The sequence below is a fragment of the Bos indicus x Bos taurus genome, chromosome 26, assembly GCF_003369695.1.
Source record: "Bos indicus x Bos taurus breed Angus x Brahman F1 hybrid chromosome 26, Bos_hybrid_MaternalHap_v2.0, whole genome shotgun sequence".
Classification (NCBI taxonomy): Eukaryota; Metazoa; Chordata; class Mammalia; order Artiodactyla; family Bovidae; genus Bos; species Bos indicus x Bos taurus.
Window position 1 is genome coordinate 43,928,779 of NC_040101.1, and position 25,840 is coordinate 43,954,618.

At 37.7% G+C, this 25,840-nt stretch overlaps 1 protein-coding gene across 3 annotated transcripts in view; it reads left to right on the forward strand.

Moving 5' to 3' along the window:
* PRKG1 (protein kinase cGMP-dependent 1) overlaps positions 1-25,840 on the forward strand; it is a 1,417,535-nt gene that overhangs the window by 907,482 nt on the left and 484,213 nt on the right. The window lies entirely within an intron of this gene.

Below are 25,840 nucleotides of genomic sequence, written 5' to 3' on the forward strand. Positions count from 1 at the left end.
ATTAGCCTACTAATTTATGGAAGTACAAGATTTTGGACTGGCTTCTTTCTATTTCTGCTGCCAAATTTCATGATATGTGGTTAAGTCAGAACTTCAGAGTTTCATTCAATATTCTGTTATAGAGGAGAGAAACAAGTGAGTATCTGCATGAACAAAAAAGGATATTGAGGTCATCTCTATTTATCAGTTAATATATTGTAACTCTTCTCAAGCAACCCACAGTATAAGACTGAATCATCTCTTATATGAAGTTTCATATTAAAGATCAGATGACTAAGTTGAAAAAGTTCCAAGAAACAGCTTATTATCCTTTAATCCTGAATTTAATTTCCAAAATTAAATTCATTTTATGTTGCAGTTCTGAAGTATCAAAGGCTTTTCGTGTCTTTATATTATCATAATAACTCAATATACCATGGCAATTGGAATGAAACACCAGTTTTCATTTCTTAGGAATATACTGGTATTCATTGAAATTAATTTGTCTCTAAGCTTATTTTAGAGAAACTATATTATTTTGTCATTAAAAATAATACTGACAACTTTGCCTTTTTTCAGAAAGTAGTTATTTTGTACAATTTTTCTTTTGAAAATAGAATCATCTTTAAGTAGTTATATATAGAGTATGTGAGCTAAATGGGGGTGCAACACCAATTAAGATTTCATTTTCATTTTTGAGAGCTAAAATGTTAAACTGGCCTTTTCATTTTATGTTTTTATTTTTGGCAAATAAATGACCTAAGTTAAACTAAAAAAATCAAATTCATACTTTGCATCAGTGATACAAAAGTTTTAATAGATATTCATTGAATTTTCTTAAATGCAATTGTATACTTGGATATTTCTTTTGGTTTGTTTCTGATTAACTGTTCATATATTTTTCATTTCCACATAGTTTTCTTTATATTCTTGCTAAAATTCAAATATGTCAAGTGATAATGTGTTAAAAAAATTACTGTGTTGGTAGGGTGTCAGTTTTTTATCTCAGTGTGATTTAGTGAAACACTTAGGAAAAGTGGAAATGGGAGTTTCTGTTTAAATGTTAGTATAGTTCACAAGGAAATGATTCAAGTGCCAAATGATATGGCACTTGTATTAATATACATATAGATATATATTGATATGTGTATTGATATATAGATGTGTGTATGTGAATGGAGAGAGATGGAAGGAGACAGAATGAATATTCACTGTAAGCCTCTATCAAAGTGCAAGTTACTGATTTTCTTGTGACATAGCCCTGAAACAGAAAGATCCCAATTGGTAATCAGTGAAATGCTTGTTTGTGGGACAGAACTCACTATTTGTCTCACATACCTAGGAGCTGGGTACTCACCACGCTGACTTCAGCTTCCATAAGTTTTCATAACAAAATGGAATTGTGGCAATGCTGTCTTGCATGACACCAACAAAAACTTTTTAGAGGCACAGTTCCAGGAAACTGGAGATGCCTCCGTGCTCCGTGTGTGTGTGTGTGTGTGTGTGTGTGTGTGTGTGTGTGTGAGTGTGTGTGTGTGTGTGTGTGTGAGTGTGAGTGAGATTCACCCTGGATAAACTTTTATTTTTGTAGTCTCAGAGCTGTTCAAATTTGTCATCTACTTTGACAATTCAAACCTTAAGCCACAGAAGTTGGTTTTCTAGGATTTGTGAACATTCCACGTTGGTCATCTTAGAGCAAGTGGAGTTTAACTGATTTAATATAAAAGAGGCACTGACTTTGATGTCACTTTGCATCTGGCCACTCTGTGAAACATCAAGTCCACACCATTTGCATATGCAGTACTGGGCTGGAAGTCCAGAGAGATGACACAGTGACCACTGTTGCCTCGGGCTGGTTTTAATCTTCCTAAATGATGACAGTGACCAGCTGGCTCCCTCTATAGCCTTTCAATGGCTGGCAATTCCTGCTGAATTAGCTATAGCCTCATTAACTGGTTATTTAAGGTCCTGCCCCAGCCAGTGGCTCCCTGCGTTTTCAGCCTGGTTTCTTCTTGCCCCGGGGCAAACCTAATGATTCCAGGTGCTCAAGCAGACCCTGTGCTTTTACGCAGCATCCTGCCTCTGTTGCCTTTTCCCCCACAGTCAGTGTTCAAGTCTTAACTAACTAAAAGCTTCCCTTTCCATAGATACTCTTGTTTCTACTGAGAAGTAACCTCTCCTTCCTCTGAAGCCTCCTTTCTACCATGTTTTCTACTATATTATAACCTCACTACTAAGCTTAACTCTACTTTTAAGCTATAAACTTTTAAGGACTAGAGCTATTTCTTCAGCATCTTGATACTCTTCTTCGGCACAAAGCTTGTCATTTTGTAGACAGGCATTTTATAAAAGGACAGTAAGTGTGGGGCAAGTATGTAATTTGCAGGGCCCACTGGAAAATAAAATTCAAGGCTCCTTTTGCAAAAGTAGGGAAACATTTCAAGTCACTGGTGGCATAGTATTAAACAAAGAGTAGGAATTGTCTAATCTTGCTGCTGCTGCTGCTAAGTTGCTTCAGTCGTGTCCAACTCTGTGCGACCCCACAGACGGCAGCCCACCAGGCTCCCCCGTCCCTGGGATTCTCCAGGCAAGAACACTGGAGTGGGTTGCCATTTCCTTCTCCAATGCATGAAAGTGAAAAGGGAAAGTGACACGACTCTTAGCGACTCCATGGACTGCAGCCTACTAGACTCCTCCGTCCATGGGATTTTCCAGGCAAGAGTACTGAAGTGGGGTGCCAGTGCCTTTTCCGTCTAATCTTGGGTCCTGCACTATTATCCTAGTGAAATTAAAAGTGAATAATACTCATTCCTCCATTTTCCAAAGTTAATGTGTTCTGCCATTTATTTGGCAAAGCTGTTGAGATGCCATATATTCTCCAAGGAAATGATAGATCTTGTCAAAAACTAAGATGATCAAAATTGAACTTGCCTATCATAACTTCAGAATTATTCTTATTTCCCTGTGTATTGTAGATTTTAAAAATTTGCTTAGCACTCTTTTACATTATGTAAAAGCTTTAACATTTTATATAGTTAAGTCAACCAAATTTTTTTCCTTTATAGTTTCATGTTTAGAAAGACTTATTGTGTCATAAAAACATAGACTTAACTCTAAAATCCTCTGCAGCAGCGTGTGTGTGTGTGTATGTGTGTGCATGTACATGCGCGTGGAGGAGGGGTGTTTTTGTCTAGTGCACTTGCTAAATATAACTTTGATCTGAATTTTTCTACTATAGACACATGCACTATTTTGTTAAACAGGTAAAGCAATTGTGACACTATAAGGAAAAAAGAAAAACTCTGGGAAATGGTTTTAGAACCCATCAGAATTCTTTGCAGTGAGGGTCTCTGTTGGACATAGGAATGCCTTCCTGATGAAGTGATTTCAAGGGTAGAGAGAGACAGACTGAAAGAGAAAAGATTCTGTTATCACTGCTCATCTCCCCATGCCACTCGTCCTTACTTTTCTACACAAGCAGTAAATTTGAAGTATAGGAAAAGGGGACACATCAGGCACGGAAATGCAGAGCCAAAATGCGAGGGTTTCTTTCTTACAGTCAGTTTTTATTTTCATTTCAGGGTTTTAACCCATTTTATAGATACTAGTCATGTGGTTTGGCCTCCTTTTTTGCTATTAAATGCCACATCAAACGTGGTTCTGGTTCTTTAATGCTGTTAGTCCATTCTCTTTTATGCTTATATTTCACATTCCCTGATGAAAACACAGATGTTCCTATGCAAGCATAGCAAAAAAAAAAATTTTTTTTTTTCACGGAGCAGTGCTACGAAGCGAGGCACGGTTTCTGTAGGTCCGGTGGCAGTTCTGTCAGTTGCCAACATTTTCCAACATTTGGCTACTGAAAAATGGACTTGTTTCACAGATGGATTCTGAAAAATGAGCCAAATAACTGCCAGAGTCAATTTGTGTCACTTTTTCCTGAGCATTTTCTCTGTGCCGCTTTTGGCACACACATCTGTACCCAGAGGAGCGTTAGAATGCAGCTGTGTGACCGATGGGATATACTCGTAGGAACTGGGTTTTCTGTTCGTCCCAAACTATGCTGCTGCTGCTGCTGCTGCTGAACCTCCTATTTATCTTAATGCCTCACTGACAAATCAGAAAAACACCAGGGACTGTTTGGAATTTAAATTACTCAGTCAAGCCTGCTGATCCTCAAAAAAAAAAAGTAAAACTTTTCTTGATCCACTAAGGAATCTTTTGTTAAGGCAGGTAATTTTGTATCATCACTCTGCATAAAACCTTTCCATGACTACTTCTCATTCTTAAGATAGAGTAGTTCTTTGGCATTGTCTCCAAATCACTGTTTCCTTTGGCTACTGCTCACCTCTGCAGGTTCATCTCACTCTCCATCTTCTTCCTCATCTTCTCATTGGCTCTTTGCTCTAGTCACATTCAGTTCAGTCCAATTGCTCAGTCGTGTCCGACTCTTTGCAACTCCATGGAATGCAGCATGCCAGGCCTCCCTGTCCATCGCCAGCTCCCAGAGTTTACTCAAACTCATGTCAAGAAGAAGACTGGACTTCTGGTAAATCATAGAGCTATGCTATGCTATGCTAAGTCATTTCAGTCGTGTCCGACTCTGTGCGACCCCATAGACGGCAGCCCACCAGGCTCCCCCGTCCCTGGGATTCTCCAGGCAAGAACATTGGAGTGGGTTGCCATTGACTTCTCCAATGCATGAAAGTGAAAAGTGAAAGTGAAGTCGCTCAGTCATGTCCGATTCTTAGCGACCCCATGGACTGCAGCCTAACAGGCTCCTCCGTCCATGGGATTTTCCAAGCAAGAGTACTGGAGTGGGGTGCCACTGCCTTCTCCGAATCATAGAGCTACAGTGCTGAATTAATCCTTCTGCCACGGTTTTCTTGTGGAAAGCCCTGCTGCACATTTTGGTGCTGTGTACTGTGTTAGTCTCTCAGTCAAGTCCAACTCTTTGTGAATCCATGGACTATAGCCTGCCAAACCCCTCTGTCCATGGAATTCTTCAGGCAAGAATACTGGAGTAGGTAGCCATTTTCTTCCCTGGGGGATCTTTCCAACCCAGGGATCAAACCCAGGTCTCCTGCTTTGCAGATAGATTCTTCACTGTCTGAGCCACCAGGGAAGCTCAATATAAAGGTTCCTTATTCTATATGCCCATTCCTAGGGAGTAAGGCCAAATCTGGTTTGCTATTCCACCTTATCCTCTAAAACAATAATACTTGTATACACACCTAATGTAATTAAATATGTTACTTACATATGTGTATTAGAAAAGTAAGTAATATTGCTTTTAAAAAAGCAGTATGACTTTTCTTCTAGAAACTCCTGCTAACTTTTATATATCAGTATGGCCTTCACTGTGAGGATAATTTCATTTTGGTTTGACTGTGACTTCAGCCTCTTCCCCAGACCAAAACTTGTTGAATCTTCTCTTTAATTGCTTTACATTTCTCTCATCCAGTAGTTTTTGCCATACCTGCCATTAGCAGGTGCCTACATAACAATGCATCTTCATGTCTGGTCTGATATAGCAATAATGATTGCATTTTAGATTTAGAAAAATTTAAGACAAGATAGTTTCATCTCTGTTGATATGTTATAGGTATAGCAGTTGAGTCTTAGAGCCCAGAATAAAGTCATATTTAGTTAGAAAACTTAGAACCCAGGCTTATGAATTCCCCATCTGAGTATCCTACAATATATGGACTCAAGTTCATAGTTTGTATATTATGAAGCTCTTCACTGTAGCAAGCTTAACATGAGAGTGGGTTGGTGGTATTTTTGCCTCTCCAGAAAGATAACTTATAAAAAAGTATTAATTTGTTATCATATAGACATTTTTCTATACTCTTTATATATGTATTTTATTTTTTGGACATCCCTCATGGCATATGAAGTTAAAAGACACTTACTCCTTGGAAGGAAAGTTATGACCAACCTAGACAGCATATTAAAAAGCAGAGACATTACTTTGTCATCAAAGGTCCATCTAGCCAAGGCTATGGTTTTTCCAGTGGTCATGTATGGATGTGAGAGTTGGACTATAAAGAAAGCTGAGCATTGAAGAATTGATGCTTTTGAACTGTGGTATTGGAGAAGACTCTTGAGAGTCCCTTAGACTGCAAGGAGATCCAACCAGTCCATCCTAAAGGAGATCAGTCCTGAGGGTTCATTGGAAGGACTGATGTTGAAACTGAAACTCCAATACTTTGACCACCTGATGTGAAGAGCTGACTCATTTGAAAAGACCCTGATGCTGGGGAAGATCGAGGGCAGGAGGAGAAGGGGACGACAGAGGATGAGATGGTTGAATGGCATCACTGACTCAATGGACATGGGTTTGGCTGGACTCTGGGAGCTGGTGATGGACAGGGAGGCCTGGCATGCTACATTTCATGGAGTCACAAAGAGTCAGACACGACTGACTGAACTGAACATGGCATATGGGATCTTAGTTCCCTGACAAGGGATTGAGCCTGGAGGAGTGGAATCAACCATTGGATTTCTAGAGAGGTCCCTATACTCTATATGATTTAATTTCAGCCTTGGGATAATGAAAACTTAAAATGCCTTGCAAGTATTTCTTTCTCTGATCCAGTTTAAAAATCAAAAAAATTTTCATATTCTTAACTCAATCCAGTAGGTCACCTTATTTCACAGATTTTTATTTTTTATCATATTTATAAAAGAACATAGAGATGTAGAGTTCTTAGAGTAGAATATAAACTTGTAAAGGATATAAGAGTTTTCTCATTCCACTAATGGGAGAGCCAAGACCTAGGCTGGTTATGGAAATTGCCCAGGGTCACACAAGAAATTGATAGTATGGTTAACCCTTGAACAATGTGATGATCGGGGCACCAGCCCTTTTGCAGTCAAAAACTGGAGTATAACTTATAGTCAGCCCTCTATATGATTCCTCTATATCTACCATAAAACATCATCAGTTCCAACCAACCATGGATTGTGAGACATTGTAGTGTTTACTGTAGAAAAAAAAAAAAAATGTCACTGCTGTTCAAGGGTCAACTATATACTGATCAAATTCTCTGCCCTAAAGTAAAGCTGAAATTTTGCTATTGTATAGAACGTCAGCTGTCTTTTGTTCAAAATCTCCAGAGTAGAACTCACCATGATCATGACTAAACATATGTTCTGGTGTTTCACAATTCCTCTAGGATAGGTGTTAATGTTCCTGCTAAGATTGGTTTATTTGCCATACAAAGAGAAAGTAACTGCGTATACCTACCCTTGTAATGTCAGTTTTGAATGGCAGATGTGGGGTGCGTCTGGAAATTGACGTTTTTAACAAGTTCTCAGCGGATGCTCATGTTTTTGGTCTGGGAACTACTCTTGGGAATCATTGATCCAGTGTATAAGATGAAGGTAGAAATTATATTTCAAATATTCCAGATGTTTGTATGATGTGTTAGGAAAAGAGTATGTTTCGATTTTGGATTCATTTATAGATATGTAAGCTTAGACAAGTTTCTGTGTGTGTGTGTGTGTGTGTGTGTGTGTGTGTTTTAATGGAGGATAGTTGCTTTACAATGTTGTTAGTTTCTGCTTTACTGTGAAGTGAATCAGTTATTGATATACATATATCCACTCTTTTTTACATTTCCTTCCTATTTGGATCACCATAAAGCACTGAATAGCGTTTCCTGTGCTATACAGTCTGTTCTCATTACTAACCTACTTTATACATGTATACATGTCAACACTGGTCTCCCGTTTTGTCCCACCCTCCTTCCCCCTTGGTAACCATAAATTTGTTGTCTACATATGTGACTATTTCTGCTTTGCTTATAAGTTCATCTGTACCATTTTTCTCAGAGAAGGCAATGGCACCCCACTCCAGTATTCTTGCCTGGAAAATCCCATGGACAGAGGAGCCTGGTGGGCTGCAGTCCATGGGGTTGCTAAGAGTTGGACTCGACAGAGTGACTTCACTTTCACTTTTCACTTTCATGCATTGGAGAAGGAAATGGAAACCCACTCCAGTGTTCTTGCCTGGAGAATCCCAGGGATGGGGGAGCCTGGTGGACTGCCGTCTATGGGGTCGCACAGAGTCGGACACGACTGAAGCGACTTAACTGCAGCAGCATACCATTTTTCTAGATTCAGGCAAGTTTCTTTAATCTGACTAAGTTTTTGCAATCAAAAATAGGGGACCCTCCCACCATGAAGAAGTAGAATTAGGAATAAACAAAATAGATAATATGAGCAAACAGTTACTGAATATATGCCAAGCAGTTTTGAAAACACTCTAGATGTATTAACTTATTTAATCCTCAAGAAAAGTCTTTAAAGCCAGTGGTTCCAGAAATGATACTTAAAATTGGCCCCATGCTGCCTCAGTAACTACTGGATCCTCAAATAGTAGTTCCCACCCATTGCTACCCTTCTCAACAAACTTAAATTTACTTTGCTTGGACATTTGGGCAGTTTTTCTTGGTTTATCTGGGTTTCCAATTTACTGCATTTTTTCTCTAATAGTCCCCTTTCCCTAAACCTCAATAATTTATTCCTTCCTCCTACCACCTAGGATGTTGTTGTTTAGTCACTAAGTTGTGTCCAACTCTTTGTGACCCCATGAATTGGAGCATGCCAGGCTTCCCCATCCTTTACCATCTCCTGGAGTTTGCGCAAATTCATGTCCATCGAGTCGGTGATGCCATCCAACCATCTCATCCTCTGTCGTCCCCTTCTCCTCCTGCCTTCAATCCTTCCCAGCATCAGGGTCTTTTCTGATGAGTCAGCTCTTCACATCAGGTGGGCAAAGTATTGGAGCTTCAGCCTCAGTCCTTCCAAGGAACTTTCAGAGTTGATTTCCTTTTAGATGGACTGGTTTGATTCTTTCCTGTCCAAGGGACTCTCAGGAGTCTTCTCCAGCACCACAATTTGAAAGCGTCATACCCTGCTAGGAAATGTCCTCAGAAATAAAGCTCCATATTAGCATAAGAGCTGTCACTTTAAGTGGTGATGAATACAATGGTGATGATGTGTTAGAATTGCATGGGCTCAGTGATGGAGCCTTCAGCTGTTTAGAAATCTACCATCTGTATGTAAGGAGGCACCATTGTTACTAAAATGGATATTAAATAACCAAGAGCTCAGGATTCAGTGTCTTCTGGCTTCAAAGGAAAGTGCTTATGGCTGGAAGCTCCTTTATACCCTCCTACATAGAGACTTCGAAGCACAGATGGTAGTCTTTAGGCAGGACCTGTCCTTGCTTAGTTAGGCTGAGTTCTGTGAAATCCCTTTCAGGAATTGCCCTATTTGGACATTTATTGATGGCGTATTGTTGGTATACTTCAGCTGGAAGAAATTATGCTGCTACTCTTTTGGGCATAAATTATGTAAGCGACAGTAACATAGTCGGACTGACTTTTGTTGAGATCACATTCGTGTAAGATGAAAATCACAAACCCACTTTTCCTAGATTTTACAGGGAGAGATGACAAAAGAAGATGCATATGAAAATAATTTTAGGGATTTTAGATCATTTTTTTTAAATTTTCAAAAAATAAGTGACAGACCTTTTTAAGCTCTTAAGCTTTAATAAAGCTTTTCTAGATGACCGTGAAACCTGCATTAGAATTGAGCTTGGCAAAGCTGGCATAGTTTTAAGGGAAATAATGTGATGAATAAATGAAGAGGCACTTTCTCACCCCATTTTCAAGTTGGCCTGCTTACAACCCATTTCATGGTAGCAGATCCATTCTCATTAAAGATGACACAGGGGCAGATATATGTAAAAGTGACCATTAATTTCATGTTGTCATTTAGCATTTGCACAAATGTCTCCATATTGATGCTTTTTTTAAAAAAGAAAAACAATGTAATCTGTTATTTGCATAATGACATAGTGATGAAAATTATTCATCTACAACATTCCCATATAGGTACATTCAGTTCCACATGTGTGAACTCCTTCTAATCCTTGCAAAAGATAAGATATCTGATTTATGGTGTTTGTGGCTGAAATTTCCCATTTAAGTAGGTAATGACTCATATAGACAGATCCTGTTTGTTCCCAGAGAAAACATGTCCCTGACTAAGGGACTTGATATCAATACTAATCAGTCCATTATGCTGTTCCTTCTTGAGTCTGGGCTTGAAAGGATGCATCCCTTCGGTGATCAGAGTCTAACTTTCCCTCATCATGTCCCTAAGGATAGTTTCTCAGCACTTTGGGGTTTAAAAAGCAATAGCAGTATGTTAAAGCAGTTTAGTATTTCTCCATTTTCTTGCTGTAGTTTTGATCCTCATAAATAATTTCTGTTGTGAAGCTTTTTTTTTATTGAAGTATAATTGATTTTTATGGGCAGAAGAGCCTGGTGGGCTAGAGTTCAGGGGTCACAAAGAATCGGACACAGCTGAGCAACTGAGCATGCATGCACACACACACACACACACACACACAAACACGCACACACAGTTGATTAACGACTTAGCGACTTAACAATAGTTGTTTTACATTATTAGAGGCTTATACTTCTGTATTTTTGATACTGAGCCTGCTTATGGTCCTATCTTTGTAAAATATTTTGTATGCAAAGGGTCTGGTACATTTGGGAGGGAGTTTTTTTTTGTTTGTTTGTTTGTTTTCCATCAGGAGAACTGTTCCTCAATGAACAATTCAGAAGGAGTCCACAAACTTTTAGGGAAAATAAGAAGATAAATTCTCAGATCCCAGCCACATAGATTTCTCCACTAGATAGAGAAACCTACTTCTTCACAATTGGAGAGAAATCTGAGAATCTGGAGTGTGGATGGGGAAATGCTGTCAAGGAACAAAGTAAACATCTGGGTGACTTAGACAAAGTATGTGTCTCAGCTTATATGTTTTATCTGTCTTGGGAAGAGAAAAGTACATCAGTTTATTTGTTTAGAAAAAGCAAATAAATGAAAGAAGAAACATGAAACATAGTTTCTGTTTTTAGGGTTTTGTTGGGTTTTTGGGTGCTTGGAATAAGGTTAGTCATCATTTATTTACCAATATGATTTTACAAAGGTGACCTCTTAAGCTTAGAGTCTGGATGTTAAGCAGAATGGGTATCTCTGAACCAGACAGTCCTGCCTTTCGGCTTTGCCTCAGGTGTAGGGGAAGTGCACTCAGGGTAGGGAGCCCATGAGAGGGAGCAGCAGGCATGATATCTGGTGACAGAAAGAGAGCTGAGTTCTGATCACTCCCGGACAGTGAGCACTTCCAGAGTAGCGAAGGAGATGAGGGAGTAAATAAGGACAAAATGGCCCACACCTGCTGCTTCACACACATTATCTCACTTAACTTGGGTAAGACCCTTTGAGGTAGTTGGCAACTGGAATCATGGAAATCAGCCTTCCCAGTGTCACACAGATGAGTCCCAAGTCCTTGTTCTCTTGATCATATCAAGCCAGTTTCCTAAAGATGGGTAATATTAGAGGATCAATCACTTCAGTTCAGTTCAGTCGCTCAGTCGTGTCCGACTCTGCAACCCCATGAATCGCAGCACGCCAGGCCTCCCCGTCCATCACCAACTCCCAGAGTTCACTGAGACTCACGTCCATCGAGTCAGTGATGCCATCCAGCCGTCTCATCCCCTGTCGTCCCCTTCTCCTCCTGCCCCCAATCCCTCCCAATGTCAGAGTCTTTTCCAATGAGTCAACTCTTCACATGAGGTGGCCAAAGTACTGGAGTTTCAGCTTTAGCATCATTCCTTCCAAAGAAATCCCAGGGCTGATGTCCTTCAGAATGGACTGGTTGGATCTCCTTGCAGTCCAAGGGACTCTCAAGAGTCTTCTCCAACACCACAGTTCAAAAGCATCAATTCTTCGGTGCTCAGCCTTCTTCACAGTCCAACTCTCACATCCATACATGACCACAGGAAAACCATAGCCTTGCCTAGACGGACCTTTGTTGGCAAAGTAATGTCTCTGCTTTTGAATATGCTATCTAGGTTGGTCATAACTTTCCTTCAAAGGAGTAAGTGTCTTTTAATTTCATGGCTGCAGTCACCATCTGCAGTGATTTTGGAGCCCAAAAAATAAAGTCTGACACTGTTTCTACTGTTTCCCCATCTATTTGCCATGAAGTGATGGGACCGGATGCCATGATCTTCATTTCGGTATTATTCATACCTATAGTTGTATCCATATGCTGTTGTTTAGTTGCTAGGTTGCATCTAACTCTGTTGTGACCCCATGGACTGTAGCCTGCCAGGCTCCTCTGTCTATGGAATTCCCCAGGCAAGAATACTGGGGTGGGTTGCCATTTCCTTCTCTAAGGGATCTTCCAGACCCAGGGATTGAACTCACATCTCCTTCATTGGCAGGTGGATGTTTTACTGCTGAGCCACCAGGAAAGCCCATATCTATATGTGGGAAGTGCCAATTGGTGAATGTATTAAAAAATAGTCATAAGGATAAAAAACGACCAAAGCAATTTTTGAAAATTCATTTCTTGATGAATTTCAACCATTGAAAAAAAATTCTAGCATTTCTGTGTAATCATATATCCATATATGAAAGGAATCTTGAGGTTCTGAACAGTCATTTAAGACCAGAAGAGAGAGTATCGTTTTTCTTTGAAATCTCTTGATACGTATATTATTTTACAATTTACTTTGTATGTATACAACAAATGGTAGAATATTTATGCTGAACCCTAGAAGGATTCCAAGTAAGTAGCATAACTTCAATTACTCTATAAATACATAGGGCTTAAAATTATGCAGTACTTTTCAAGAAATTAAATGAATTCTGTTTCCTCAATTGACTGGATGGGGTCCAATGAGTAAACGCTGCATTCCATGTTTGGGAAAAAAACTCCTCAGTGCTCTGGTCTGTTGTGCAAACAGAAATAAATCAAAGTTACCTCAGAGGATGGATTTGTTTTATTTTTTGAAAGAAATTAAACCCATGACTGAATCTAACACAGACATGGCCAAGATTCAAGACAATACAAGGAACATATTAAAATTCAAAGACTTTAATTCCAGAGAATTCTGAGTCCTTACAAATTTCATCTCTTTTGGTTATGTGCACTCTGAGTTCCGTGTACTTAGAAGTAGCAGTATTTGTTGAAATTATGCCCTGGTGTTAGAGACGGAGTAGGGGGTGGTTTGGGGAATGAGAGGTTTTTGGTGATGTAGTTAATTTATGTTCCAATATTGTTTGGATAAAAATATGAAGGTATATTGTAAGGTTTTTGGTGATGTAGTTAATTTATGTTGCAATATTGTTTGGATAAAAATATGAAGATATACTGTAAAAGCATCTAAAAGATTAGTCTGAAAAGTAGCTAAACCCGAACCAGCAAGAATTTATTGATTTGTCTTTAGTAAACTTAGTGAATATCAATGTGAATGGCGTTAAGCCAACCTTCCTTCCTCCCGTTGTACTTTGCTTTCCCTCCTCTTTTCTTTCTTCTTTGCTTCCACCTTTCTCCTCTTCTTCCTGCCCTCCTCCTCCTCCTTTCTTTCCCTCAATAAATAAATACATCCAGATGTAGAAGTAGTCTTCAGCTTCTCAAGGGTAAATTTTTGGTACAAGCAACATGTGATCAAAAGGATAGATTTAAACAAATATATTCTATGTTAAAAATATTATGTTCATATTTTAAGTACTTTTAGACACTTATTACACAAGGTGAAGATGTGCTGAGTATTTAGTAGTAATGATAAGACCACTTGGCAAAATGAAGAATTCTATATTGGATATGTAGAATTAACCCAAATGAGATTTTATTGCACATATAAATACATAAAATGAGCTTTTTGTATTGAACAAGAAATAAGATGCATGCCTGAAAACTGGAGTTGCCTCTCATAAAAACAATTCTCATTTATTTAGCCTGTTTTAAAGATGTATTGTCTCCCTAATGACAGTTCACTCAGTCCTCACTCTTGATGACTTAAGCTCTGATTCTCAGAATTCTAACAGCTAATTAGGCTCTCTAGCACTAAACTATTTTTAATTCAATTTGAAGCTAAGACAAAAACATAGCCTGTTTAAGTTAAAAAAAAAAATCCAGTTCTTTGTAGGAAAGAGATATTTCTTCTGACACTAATCATTGTTCTTCATAGTCCTTGTTAAATTGCTCTGACATTTCAACGTACACGATTAACCTTTTAAATCCCCCCCATATAGACTTCACATTAATGTGACTATACTATATTGTATACTTTTTTTTCTTATATAAGAAATAATTCAGGTAAACAAAGAATTCATTTCCTAAATGTTTTAATAAATTGTCAATAAAGAAATAAAGTGAAAATGCCTTTTATTTTTAGATCAATGCCCTTAACCTAAGGTGGAAAATTAGTTTCCCTCTTGAGACCGTGTAAGGACTCTGGAAAGATCCTAGCCCACTCCAAAGGTTGTGGACTTAAACAGCAGTGCAACTTACTCTCCCTTTTCTGAAAAGTGGTAGACTATTCATACTTAAGAAGATCCTTAAACTCAAGACAGATTTATTCAAAGCAGATTTTAGAATTAACAAGTACACTGTAATACTATAAGGCAGACCTGTGGCTGACATTATTTTTCTGATCATCAGGATATCATTTTTCTGACCTTTTTTGTCTGAGCCGCTGTTTGTGCTGTCTTATTCAAGCTCTGGGTGTCTGCCTACATTCGTAAGTCCCTACTATACTAACTTTATCATCAAGCTCCATCACGTCCATGTTCCCGTATACCTTGCTGTTTTGGTTCACAGACCTGCCTGTATTCCTATCCCGGTGTCACCTGGTTCATCTGTTGCTGCCATTGACTCCCTTAATTTGGTCTCTCAGGAAGTTGAGTGTGATAAAGTAAATAGGCAGTGTGTTTTTGGATGACAGAGAGGACAGGCCTAGAGGAGTTATGGGGTCCTGTAGCTAAAACCCATTTGATGAAACCCATGTTGATGAAAGAGCCAGAAACCAAGGAAATAAGTCATAATAGTATCCCAGCACACAGGGGCAGAGCTGGAGGTTATGTGAAGCTGAAGGGCTGTGTCAGTGAGGGGTAGCAGTGTAGCTAGACATTTTGACACGACAGGGAAAAACCGTAACTTTAGGAGAGCTGACGTTGAGAATAAATTCATAATCATTGAGAAGCAAAGGCATCATAATCATGAAAATTGAGGCATAGGTGATATCTTCATGTAGCTCTCAAATACCTTTTAAAAAATATAGCTTTTCTAAATTATTTCATTTCATTTTATTTTAATGGTTATGCATTAATAAAGTACATTTCATAAAATTCTAAAAAATTAGAAAAAAAATTGTTACTTTACAAAACGATACCTGTTGTCAGCATTTGAGGATTTTACTTGTAATATTTTTCTACCCATGTGAATATTTTACCTAATTATGCTCAGGATGTATACAGTTTTTAATGTTTCTGCTAATATTACATTCTTCCATATTATTTAATATTAAATCTTGGTACAGTATGCTGTCACCATTGACTTCTGTACTTGAGTTTAAGGGACTCAGGTTTGCAAGACCAGGGCATAGGGTAGATGTAATAAGAAAGAGATTTAGAATGAAAATAACACAATTTCAACCTACTTATGTACACTTGCTGTGAATCCTGTGCATATGTTTATCAGATTTTATTCAGACAGTGGAACTTGGTCAGTGTCAAGGCAAGATCCTGGGGAGTAGTGAAACTGACACTTGGCTTTAAAAAGGAAAGTCTGTGTATTGATCTTTCCACATTGGGTTTTCAGGTGCATAAATGTTTAGACAGATCCTTTGTATTTTTCATGGAAGAAAAAAATAAGGCACTTCTGGATTTGGGTTTAACATTTTAAAAACATGTTTATTGCAATATATTACATATACTATAATGTGCACGAAGCTTAAAGGTACAAATCAATGCATACTGATCTATATGCCCAGGTAACCAGATCAAGAACAAGATAGAGGATGTTTTCAGTTCCTTGGAAGGCTCTCCTGTGTCCCTTCCCAGTTAATCTCCTCTGTCAAGGATAACCATTATTCTGAGCTTGACCATCATCGATTAGTTTTGCCTGTCTTTCAACATCATGTTGATGGAGTCATATAATATGTACTCTTCTGTAACTGGCTTTTTTTTTTTGCTTAACATTATGTCTGAGAGAGCCATCTCTTTTGTTGTGTGTATCAATAGTTCATTCTTTTTTATTGCTCTGTATAATATGACACAATTTTTTTGTCCATTTTAATGACAATGATCATGAGTTCTTTCCAGTTTCAGGCTTTTATAAATAAAGCTGCTGGAAGCTTTCTTTCTTTCTTTCTTGAAACTTTCTTGACCATGTCTTTTGGTGAATGGCTGCCTTCATTTCTCTTTAGTGTATACCCTGGAATAAAATCTCTGAACCATAGAGAAGTCAGATATTTAAATTTTAGAGATAGTGCTATATAATCCTCTAAACTGGTTGAATCAATTTATACTCCCTCCAAAAAATATGAAAACGGTGTATTCCAGATCCTTGCCAACTCTTGATACTTGAAAAAATTTAGCATTTTATTTGGTTAAAGCATTTTAATAGAATAGAATATCACATAGTCTCCGAATCATTTTGATTGCACATCTTATTAACATTTTTTAGTGTCCTGCCACACACACACACACACAGACCCACACACAAACATTTATTTACAAATGGAATATAGATACTTCTGAACTAAAACATACAGAAAATAAGGCTTTTCTGAAAGGTGAAATTAAAATAAATAGAATTAGTAATATTCCTTTCATCAGCCCCATTGTCCCCTACATTTTGTTACACAATTTTTGCAAGAAGCCATCCACTGTAAGGTCTACACATACCCTTGATCATAATGGAATCAGTGATTGCAGATGGAATGACTCTAATACCTCTTGCACGGAAGTCTGTCCTTGGGTGCTCTGGGTGCTATCAGTTTCTCCTGGTCCAGTTTTGGAGACAGTCTAAACTAGATGAGACTGAAGTTTGCCTAGGTCTAGAATCAAAATGTAACCCACTCCAGTGTTCTTGCCTGGAGAATCCCAGGGATGGCGGAGCCTGGTGGGCTGCTCTCTATGGGGTCGCACAGAATGGGATACAACTGAAGCAACTTAGCAGCAGCAGCAGCAGAATCAAAATGTAGAAGAGAATTTGCAGTCTGATGATGGTGAATCATTCCAGTGTAGCTGGCCCCTTTGGTCTTCTCTTGTGTACTCTCACAGGCAGACAAATTTTTTTTAAAGATTTATTTATTAATCTGTTTATTGGCTGTGGTGGGTCTTTGCTGTATGGGGGCTTTCTCCAGTTGCAGCGTGTGGACCTCTCATTGAAGTTGCTTCTCTTGTTGCAAGGCATGGGCTCTAGGCATGCAGACTTCAGTAGTTGCAGCGCATGGGCTCAATCATTGTGCCCCCCAGGCTCCAGAGCACAGGCTCAGTAGTTGTGCATGGGCTTAGCTGCTCTGCAGCATGGCGGAACTTCTCGGAACAAGGACTGAACCAATGTCCCTGGAATTGCAAGGCAGATTCTTAACCACTGGACCACCAGGGAGGCACCCCCAGCAGACAACTTTAAGCATGTGTGCGTGCCTGGAATTGTGACCATTTTGGTCCTGTGTGTACTATGCATGTAGTTGATTTTTCCTTTGCTACTGAGGGTCCTTTTAACTGATGTTTCTCAAAGTATGCTCTGAGTAACTCTGGGCATCCCTAACACTCTAGGGGAATCCACAAGATCGAAAGTAATTTTCTAATAATACTAAGGTGTTATTTGCTTTTTTTTTCATTTTCAGTATTTCATAAAGGTTTTTCCAGAGGTTAAAACAGCTAATGGAATATGTGCTTATGTATTTTTGTGTTTAATTTTTAACTTTATAATCTATTATTGTAAACATAGTTATAACCCATATAACCAAATTTTGGAGTTCTCAGTAATTTTTAAGTTGTGAAGGGGTCCTGAGAACAAAAACTTCGAGAACCACTCTTTTAAATTAAAATCAGTTAAAATGAGGACAAAAACTCTTGAGGTAAAGAAATATCCTTTGTAGTACTAGCTTATGAAGGAAAATACGTTAAGGAAGAAAGGCTAGTAGCAAGTCCTCATTAAAAGAGTCGGACACGACTGAGCGACTGAACTGAAATGACTGAACTTTAACATAAGCCGTGAAGCTCCCAGATTTTCTCAGTGGAAGGTCCCTTCTCCTGTCTTCATATCCAATATATAAAATGTAAGTGTGCCTCTCTACTCAACTGATAGTGTACCTCTATCAGTTCTTGGCACTTCTGACACATGTCAGGGAATCCATCCGTGAATTTATTGTATCTAGAAGTTGTTGAATGTTTCCTGAAACGTTTTGATGCTGGAGAGAGACAAGTTAGGGCTCAGTGTTGGTAATTCTTTGTTTTCTAAATTTTGTCTTGGAATGGCTAGGTCATCAATGTGTAACATGTCTGGACTGTGCTAGCATTCCATAGAAATGTTAAAATGATATAAATGTTCCTCTAATTTTTATAAGAATTGCATTCAGATACATTATTGGTTATATTATCCAGAATTTTCATATCCAGGTGCTTACGTTCCCTCTAAGGCTCAGTCCTGGTCAATATTTGTGATGTCTCCCAGTGAGCATGAATACTTTATTCAGATATTGAGAACTACATTACCATTACTTCCTTAGTTGTGAGAAATTTAGTTCTAAATCTAATGCTCAATTAAAGTAACTTTAATGCCAGAAGACCTGTTTACACTTTTCTCCCCTGGAAAATTTAATTTTGATATTTTAGATTTTCCTTTCTTCATTTATTTGGGTTTTGAGATTTTAAATTGTTCCCTGTCTTTGGTAGATATAGGCATGCTGCTGCTGCTGCTGCTAAGTCGCTTGAGTCGTGTCTGACTCTGTGCTACCCCATAGACGGCGGCCCACTAGGCTCCTCTGTCCCTGGGATTCTCCAGGCAACACTGGAGTGGGTTGCCATTTCCTTCTCCAATGCATGAAAGTGAAAAGTGAAAGTGAAGTCGCTCAGTGGTGCCCTACTCTTAACAACCTCATGGACGGCAGCCTACAAGGCTCCTCCCTCCATGGGATTTTCCAGGCAAGAGTACTGGAGTGGGGTGCCATTGCCTTCTCCGAGACATAGGCATAGCTGAAATCAAATACATAAGTAAATATTTATATCAGCAGATTAGTGTGTAACGTGATTGTGAATGTCAGTGTAGGAAGGGTTGGAGTATAGAGAAAACAGGAGACAAAGGCTGGGAGAATCCATCATCAAGACTCAAAACTGTCCCGTTTCTGAAATCTCAAGATTACAGTTTCAAAGTCTGACCTTCATTTGTAATTTCCTAGCATTTGGATGAAGTATGAGAAACAGATGAAAGAAGTAGGTGATTTTCATGAACACAAAATAGTAAACTTTCATAGTAAAATAGATCTTTCAAGGGTATAATTCTGGAAGAGTATAGTAATGAGAGTAGGTAATGAAAAAAAAAAATACTATGTCTTTTAGAAGCAATCAGGAATTCTCCATCTCATCTTGTCTTTCTTGGATGAGTTTACCAAGCTATCAGTTGGAGAAAATACAGTAGACACCATGGATTAGGGTGTGTTGGTGCATTTAACATCTGTGTTGTTGTAGATAAGATGGAATAATTGAGGCCAAATACGAAAATAGTCCTATAGCACACCCCTCTAAATTCAGTTTTTAAAAATTCCAACAAAAGAGGCTAATAGCTTGCTACACTAAACCAACACTTTTCCCCTGGATCCCATGAAATTTAAATTCTTAAGATTCAGTTTTAGTAAAATATGTGGCAAAAGAAAAAGATTCATTGAGCTGCTCTCTCTGGGAACCGAGAATCTTTCAACTAAATGCAGCCAGCCCTGCAGGCGTTTGTAGAAGCGCTGATGAGGGTTCAGTTCACAGCAAAAAATTTTCAATTTTAGTAGTTTGCTTTGTGCTTAAGCCTTCAGAAATGACCTAAAACCAAGAACCATTAAATGTTCATATCAGCTGGATGAACTCCAGGCTTTGCTCATAAGGAAAATGGTAATTGCTCCATAGAATAAATGAACCTTGTATATGAGTGGCTTCACTGTCGCTGAGAGAGGGGCTGCTTCCAGAGAAATGGAACCAAGGGTGCCAGGGTCCTTGCTTCCCAGGAAGAGACCAAAGAAGGAGAAAGGAAAGTGCTCATTCTTAATACTCTTCACCAGTTATCAATCATCAAAAGAGAAATTGGGGTATTTGCGAAGTCATTTTCATCTTATTAAAACATAGTACAATGGACAGGATGAGAAGGAATTCCACTCTTTCTATTGCCTGCAAGAAAAGATTAATTGAACAAACTTGCAGTAACAAGTTTAGTTTCCCCTGAGGAAAAAATAAACCATAACAGCAGCCCTGAGAGACAGCCTCTGTATTGTACAGTCCATTAACACTATGGGAAATAATTAGTTTTTTTTACTGATGACTGATGGATGACTTTAACTTGTTTATAAACATTAAGGCTACAACAACAAAGCAGAATTTTCTAAAATATTCAAAGCAAAGAGAAACAATGAAACTCTATTTGTTTATTTCAGCATTCAGATATTTGCCCTATTTAATTTCCTTAATTCTATAGAACTATTTCTATATAAACTCACCAGCTGACAAGATTCTCATATAAATAAAATTTATGAAAAATCCTTGAAAGATTAAATATTTCCAGTATTTTTGGCAAACTTTCATAATGAGAATTAAATTGAATATAACATCTAACTTTAAAAAGCATCAGTCAGAGTTATTTATCAGCAGTAACTTTCTTAATCAAAGACTTTTGGACCTGGAATGATTCTGTGAACCATGTGATTATCTTATTTTGAGGATCCTTTAGTGGAGAAAAGATAATACTTGTTTTTGATACTCTTAATTGCTGGAAGTAATGATTCAGTACATTTTGACTTGGGCTTATTAACATGAGTCTATATACATTTCATCACTGAACTACAATAACTGATAATTTCTAGAGAATTGAAATCAAAGACCCCATATTAACACATCATGGAAGATCATGATAATTCTGTATAAGTAGATATATTTTAAAAAAATATATCACTTTTTCTTTCACTGCCATCTTACAGACTTTCTAACTGGCAAAGTGTCATCTATAGAATAAGAGACTGATTCTCAGACAACTTCTATTTTTTTGAACAGTGAACTTCTCCATTTTCCTTCTAACTTCTGAAATAAAATTTGAAATCAAAGTATCACATCCAATTAGACAACAAGATACTTGAAAGATCACAGGTTTTCTCTGGGTCCCTGAGAAGCTTTTTGTTTGATGAGAGCTTATAAAATGACAGTGATGTCATATGTTGAGTGTGTAACTGACTTTCATCATATAGAAAAGGTATATCTGATTTATTGGAAAAGTCAGAGATGACTTTTAATTTTACTTACACTGAAAATGTTGAACATGCACATTTTTATATCTGTAGATAGAGTAAGTGACAGCAAGCTGTCAAAGGAACTAAAATTTCCAACATAGTTTAGAAACTTAGATTTCCAAAACTTTTCTCTAGTTGACCTTCACATATTGCAGGAAGAGTTTTCACTTACATTTCATAATCCATATATGAAAAAATCAGACACATTTTAATATATTGATTATGGTCTCTTTACAAGGAAGCCATTTGACTGACTCTTTGGTGCTGAGACTTGTCTCCAGACAGATGGAGTTTTCCTTACACTACTGAGGAGAAAGGACACAGCATCCAAGGTTTATTAGGGAATTATTTGGTAATGGCAGGGGATGAAGAGCCTTTACAGTATGAAATTGTGATTATTACTTTATATAAAGCTTTAAAATTAGCATCACTAATAGTGGCAACAACTTGACATCTTAGGGCTCTTAATGTGGTGCAATACAAAGTACACAGCATTCTCTCGGGAGTGTTCTTGCCAGCAATGTTGGATTTTAGCCCAATGAAGCCTTTTAACATAACTTTCAGTTTATAGGAAGTATAAGGATAAAGGAACAAATTAAATGATACAACAAGGAAGCAATGAAACAGATTGCAATGTGGTCATTCACTAGGAACACTGAAAATGATCACTTCAAGACATTAAGGAAAAAATATTCAGGGGACTGTTGACGACTACAAGAAAGTAACGAGATGTTTTAGCCAAATTAAACCTGTGTTAGTTGTCTGTCGCAATATAACATTATCCCGAAACATACCGATTTGAAACCACAAACATCTATCATCTAATAATTTTTATGGGAGTGAAACCTTCGGTGCAGCTTTGCTGGGTGCCTTTGGCTAATATGTCTCTCACAAGGTTGCAGTCAAGTTGTTGACTAGGATGCAGTCTCATCTGAAGGGTCATCTGGGGGAGGTAGGGGCAGGAAATGTTGCCAACTTCACTCACATAGCTGTTGGCAGGCCTCAGCTCCTTGCTGTGGGGGCTTTCCACAGGCCTGGCTCACAGGATAGCAGTTGGCTTCTGTCAAGGTGAGTGATTCAAGAAAGAGCAGAGAATGCCCAAAATAAAATCCATAATTTTATCTCAAAAGTGACATCCAGCCCCTTCTGTATTATTGTCCTTAGAAGTGATTTAACAAGTCCAGCTCACATCCAAGAGGCTATGGTGGAAGATCAATAGAGACATGAAGACCAGGAGACAGAAATCATTTGGGGTTAACTTAGAGGGTACTGGCCACAAACTGAATAAAACCTGATCGATTCCAGTTACAGAAAAAAAAAAATGTATAGAATTTATTCCTGAGGCAAACAGGAAAATTTGAATATGAATTTTATGTTAATATTAGGGAACTATTGTTAGTATTTTTAGTTGTCAGTGATGTGGTTATGTAAGAATTACATATTCTTAGAAGATGTAGGCTTGAGTATTTAGGTGCAAAGTATTGTGATGTCTGTAACTTATTTCCTAACTATATATACACTTACCGATAAAAACCTACCTTAAATATATGTATACATAAATACATATATAGATGAAAACATAAAGTAATAACAATGGCTGAATCTACCATACCATGGGTATATGGTGATCATTATCCTATTCCTTCACATTTTCAGTCTGTTTTGAAATATTTTTCTAAAATAAAATGTTAATTAAGATTGTATGTTAAGTTAGCTTTACCTGTCTTGTTCCAGCAAGTCCAGGAAAACCAGTTGCACAAGACTATACAAGCTTATCTAACTTTCAAGAGATGTTCAAGATATTATATAGGTAAAACACTCATAATATTGATATCTAGCTTTTCCCAAGTTCACTTTCATTGTGGTAATACTTATTTTAACCTCTAATAGTGTTGAGGACATAGCCACTTTGGGAAAGGATAAAAAGATTTCCTGGGAGAGCAGGGATCTGGAGATGTTAACTATAATGAATTAACATAGCCAGGCTATGATTTTTACTCCTTTTATATTTTCCTTCAGGATTTTTATCAGTTTCTGTTTTGGAAATTTCCATGCTGTTGTTCAGTTGCTAAGTTTGTCTGTTTGTTAGACTGTAGTATGCCAGGCTTCCCCATCCTTCACTGTCTCCTGGAGTTTTCTCAAACTCATGTTCGTTGAGTGGGTAATGCCATCCAACCATCTCATCCTCTGTACCCACTTCTTCTCCTGCCTTCAATCTTTCCTGACTTCAGGTTCTTTTCCAATGCCTTGGCTCTTCGCATCAGGTGGTCAAAGTATTGGTGCTTCAACTTCAACATCAGTCCCTGTAATGAATATTCAGGGTTGATTTCCTGTAGGATTGACTTGTTTGATCTCCTTGCTGTCCAAGGGACTCTCAAGAGTCTTCTCCATTGCCACAATTCAAAAACATCAATCCTCTGATGCTTGGCCTCCTTTATGGTCCAGCTCTCACATCCGTACATGACGATCAGAAAAACCATAGCTTCCATGCTTCACCATATAACCTCTCTTCTACCTAAATCTACGTCTTTATATTTTATTATGTTCAAACACTCTTGGTTAATGAATCTTCAGTGTGATGATTTTCATCTATTTGTCGTATATGTCTTCAGTAGAACTACTTTTTGAGCCATTGGTCAGTTTTCCAAAGCACATAGTTTTCTGATTTGTTAGAGATACTTTGCTTTCATTAAAGGTTACAGTCCATGGGGTTGAGTAGAGTCCGACATGACTTAGTAACTAATCAACAACAAACAACAGCAAATGCCTTCATAAATCATAGGTAATGCCCTATCTTTAAATTTTATCCCGGGCCATTGGTACACATTCACTAACATTAGGAAAATTGGCGTATTTATGTTTTCTAGCCTTATTGTAATATAAATATGAGCTCCACAGAGTAATCTTATGTGAAGCTGCTTTTAAAGTGATCTTTAAAAAGCTGTTTGTAATAACATTTAACACTTTCAATCATGGTATCATATGCCTAGGAATAATTTCTAAATCTATGTTAAATTTTTTCCTATTTTTTTTTCTTAATGACTCCATTAGCTAACCTCTGTAGCATCCAAACCATTGTTTATTTTTCAGACTGATACGACTTCTCTCAACAGCACTTTGGTTGTCAACATCAACATTATCAATAGAACTTAGTGAAGACTGATGTGTGACAATCCCTTCTGTTCTTAGGGATATTTGAGAGAAACTAAATCTTACTTTTAGGTATTATTGTATTCTACTGTAAAATCATGGGTCTTTTCATAGTTGAACCCTAAGACTAGGACATTTCAAGCAACGTGCCACTTTTAAAAAAATGTTTTTCTGGTAGCAACATCATTATATATTCACTGTAAAATAATTAGAAAATAAAGCATAAATTAAAAATTGAAAGTCACTTTAACTCAGGGAAAATCACTGGTAACATTTTGGTCTATTTCATACTATCCTTCCAACACCCACCAAGAGAGTGTGTATGAAGTAAGATGAGAATGTCTGCATGTAAGAGAACGAAGACCAGAACAAAACAAACCATGAAAAGGGTGAGTAAAATAATCCTGGGGGTAAGAAGGCTATCCAGACCTGGCATCACGTCTCCATCAATTTTTCAAGACTTGAGTTCTTCCTTGCCTATTCCTATACCATCTCTACGGTTCCCCTACATCCTTCACGGTGCTTCAGCCTCAAGGTCCAAAAAGGTGACCTAGTTTATCCCTCATCTCTGCACTGTAGCCAGTACAATGGAGGAAGGCAATCGAATGGAAGCCCACGCTCTGCTCTTAAGAGCATTTTTGAAAATTTCATACGTTCCTTCCAATATACATTCAATTGGTCATAACTTAATTAGTACTTGCAAGGATGTCTGGGTGCAAAGTAAGAGTCTTAGAGAAAGCGTGAGAATAAATGAAAGGCAATATTCCAACGTATGCTGGGAGTAAGTATCTCTAGATGGTAGGATGGGGGTGACTTTCCATGTGTATGTGTGTATCTGTATATTAGTAAGCCTACAAAGAGCTACTTTCTGTAAAATAACTGAATATATCAGACATTTTCCTTTGCTTTGAAATAATTAGCTTCTTTTTTTTTTAGAAAAACCTGTACAAAAATTATACCAATATTCTCATTTTGAAGAGAGGCAAACTGATTCTCCAGAGATGTTAATAATTTTTCCAATACCACAAACTTTATGAGTGATGAAAACTGTTAAGCATGTAAAAAGAATTTATTTTACATTAGTGCTTATTGTGCAAAGCCAATTATTCCCTCAAAGGAGGAGAAATATGTTTATTAAGCAACTTGATGTCCCAAGTACATACACGATATACATTGGATTCCTAGTCTACTTATTCATCTAAACCAACGGCCAGCAAACATTTTCTATAAAATTGCTTTGAGGGCCAAGATGCAAAATCAAAAATATTGAGGTTCTTATATAATTAAAATTAAAAAAAAATTTTTTTAAAGCATTAAAAAATGCACAAACCATT